Source organism: Cupressus sempervirens, chromosome 6 (assembly GCF_028749045.1).
Source record: "Cupressus sempervirens isolate cs-2001-9-10 chromosome 6, ASM2874904v1, whole genome shotgun sequence".
Lineage (NCBI taxonomy): Eukaryota > Viridiplantae > Streptophyta > Pinopsida > Cupressales > Cupressaceae > Cupressus > Cupressus sempervirens.
This window is the reverse complement of record NC_143123.1, coordinates 668,105,926-668,109,503: the sequence shown is the minus strand read 5'-3', so window position 1 is coordinate 668,109,503 and position 3,578 is coordinate 668,105,926.

Below are 3,578 nucleotides of genomic sequence, written 5' to 3'. Positions count from 1 at the left end.
CTTCCAGCTCTGGTCACAAATGGATTCTAGATGCTACAAATTAATTTACTAGATAAACAGAGGCAATAGCATTGAAGGATGCCATTGAATCTTCAGTTGTTGAATTCTTTGATGGAATTGTTACCAAATTTGGTGCCCCTTCAACCATTATTTCAGCTAATACAAAATCTTTTATAGGAGCTCAGATTTGTGCATGGGCAGTTGATCATAATATCTATTTAAGCACATCCTCAAACTATTATCCTCAAGGTAATGGATTGGCTGAATCATCTAACAAGAACCTAATCAAGATTATGAAAAGGACTATAGAGGATAATTAGAGGTGTTCCCATCAAAAGTTGAAGACAACACTATGGGCTAATAGAATAATACCTAAGAGGGCAATATGAAATTCACCCTTTGTGTTGGTATATGGCAGGGAAGTAAGGCTTCCAATTTCATTGGAATTCCCATCTCTAGAACTAGCTCATCATTTGGAGCTAATGGAATGTGATGCCATGTCGTTAAGAATGACAAAGCTGATGGATTTGGAAAGGAAAAGAAAATGGGTTGTACAAACCCTAGAGGCACATTATAAGCAAATGAAAAAGAACTTTGATAGGAAGGCCAGGGTCAGAATCTTCAGAGAAGGTGATCTGGTATTAAAATGGGATGCAAATAGGGAAAAAATAGGGAGGCACTCAAAATTTTATGCACTATGGAGTGGTGCATATGTGGTTATTAGTTGCAAACATGCCAATGCTTTCCAATTAAGCAGGCCTAACGGTGAAATTTTGACTATTCTAGTTTATAGAATATATCTTAAATTTTGCTTTTGATAAAAGATAGCATTTCATGTATAAAATTAGGTTAGTTTCCTTCCTATGGTTTCCTATTTTTTAAGAAGTACATGAGCACATGTATTTTGTAGAGGCTGTAGAGGATTTTGGTTCCTAGTTGTTGTTGCAGAATTATTGTTTTACAGTTAGAGGCAAAATTTTTAAAGTTTTGTTGTTATGAAGGTAGGGTTAGGATTTAAATAATACACATGATCCACATTCTTATGACTCTATAGCCCAATGGATGTACAAGCTATTGGTCAATGCATAGTTGGCTTGCATTCCCCTTGAGTCACCATAATTGTTGGCCAAATTTTCCTTCCCACCAAAATTGCCATATTTGAAATCAAATATTAAATTATCATGCCCCACATTTTATATTAAACAATGCCATGGAAATACAAAATAAATTAAATAAAAAGCCTTATAATATTTCTATGTTTTCCTAAGTTATTTTTGGCCCTCACAAGTTTCTGTTCACTGTTAGATCTCCCAGGATTAATGGTGGGTGCTTTCTCACTTTATCAAGATGCAAGGTTTTTATGAATGCAAGGAAGCGGCCCTTTTCCATGCGTCCAGGGTGGGACCTCACTTCTTGTTTGTAGGTTGTCTTTTGACAGTGCTAACAAGCTAGTGTTTTTTGGTATTTTGATTAGCCATTGCTTTTTCACATTTTGTATTTTATTAGAGTTTTTGACATTTCAAGGAAGCAACTTTTTGACATGTGGACATGTGGGTTTGTTCTTCCATGTGGGCTGCCAGGGTTAAAAGATATTGCTAATTGGATGCTAGGTCATGCTAGGTTAGATTTTCTTCTAGTTGCTTCATGTTGATTCACCATGAAGGGTGATGTGTTGTCATGCTGGATGTTGAGTAGTCTGTGGGCCTAGAAGTTTTAAGAGAAGTGCAGTAATAACTAGTGTCTTTCATGATCATTGATCATTTGGTGATCAACAATTGTCACTTGCCTGAATTATGGAATTACAAGGACTTTAAGCATTGTAGGAAAGTGCCAAATGGCCATATGTCCTAGTGGGCCTAGTTAAGGAAATAACATTGTAGTTGCAATGACAGTTAAGTTGACGATTTCATAAAGCCATCGTGGTAAAGTTAAGAAGGTGGCACAATTAGTTGGCCAATAGGGTAGTCAAACTTATGAAGACCTTGTGAGGTGGCAAAAAGAAATAATTTTATTGGTCCAGATGGCTCATCTTGGTTGTAGGGCTTTGTTTGACTACTAACCTTGCTGATTTGTAAGCCAAAAAAAAAAAGGATAATTGGGTTTTTTTGCACAATCCAATCTTTTTGATCAATCCCAACCACTCCAAGTTAATGCTAAGTTTTAATGATGTAAAAGACATTTTTCCCATTGTCTGATCATCCATTTTGAGGAGTTTTAACATTGATTGGCACCATTTCCATCACTTTAGGGTTTGCTGCAGTCAGGGTTTCCTTAATTTTCATGCCTTTTCAAGTGTACCAAATCAAATCTACTATTTTGGTTGACTTGATTGTTCTCTAAGAATTTAATAATAGTGGTTGTGGAGTAACTTTAGTTAGAAATATCTCAGTTATGCATGAGCTATAAAGGCAAATTTTGAAATCTTTATAAGGGTTGATCTTTCTTTGATTCTCTAGTATTGCTTCTATGCATACTACTATAATTTCTCATGCCTTTGAACCATTGTAACCCTCTATCGAGTCTCTTTTAGCCATTAACACACTGTGCAAGATTTCTTTACCCTGTAGTTAATGTTTTTTGTCCATATTCTGCAACTTGCATGGTTGTATCTACTTTTGACATTTGAATGATATTAAGTGAAGAATATTCCTATAAAATTCTTTTGTTGTCTAATTTACATGTAGTTGTTGAATTAAGAAAGGTCTGAATATGTATTCTTTGAGGTTATAACTAGTTAACCATGCATTTATGGGTAGAGATAAGGTCAAACACTCTATTTTGGTGCATCACCCCTTAGGTTAGAGTAGGTAGATTTGCTTTCATGCATTCCTTCTCCCTTTTCTTCTCCAAGTGTAGTTAGGTGCATCCTAATAGCAAAGGAAGCCAACATTCTCTGGAGACTAAACCTCACAGTTCAAGTCCCATAGCTTGGAGGTTGTTTCCATGTTTCACAAGGTTGTCCTTAGGTAAAAACTTTGGACAAAGGTGCAAACTTTTGTAACATCAATTACTATATTATATTTAATAATAATAATCATAATAATAATTATATATATTACTATATTATATTTAATGAAATACTAATATATAATAATGTACAATTTTCTTCACATTGCCCACACTTGCCAAATTTTGACTTCCCTCTAGAATTTAGGTGTCCATTTTGGATGCCTGATATCATATCAGATACTCGATGTGGGATGGGGTACCCAAAATACTAACATACTTTTTCCAAAATATTTAGTCACTGTGGACTCAAAAATCACATTTTTAGGGGCCATTTTCATGGGTTTGGAGAAAAATGATTTATTAGGGCCCATACAATCGAGAAAGTTGCTATAATGTATGATTAGGTGTTTGATATTATTGTTTGAATGGGGAGTAGTAGTCGTCGAAAGGCTAAACACAAAAGAAAGGTATTGAATGAAGATATTGTGGCATATAGGGAAAAGGAAAAGGTAAATCACTGAAGGAAGAGACAAGGTATGTTAAATATGAATCAAGTTGATAATGTATTGATTGAAGGTGAAATCATAGAGTTAGATAATGAATACATACAATTGGGGAATGCAAATGTA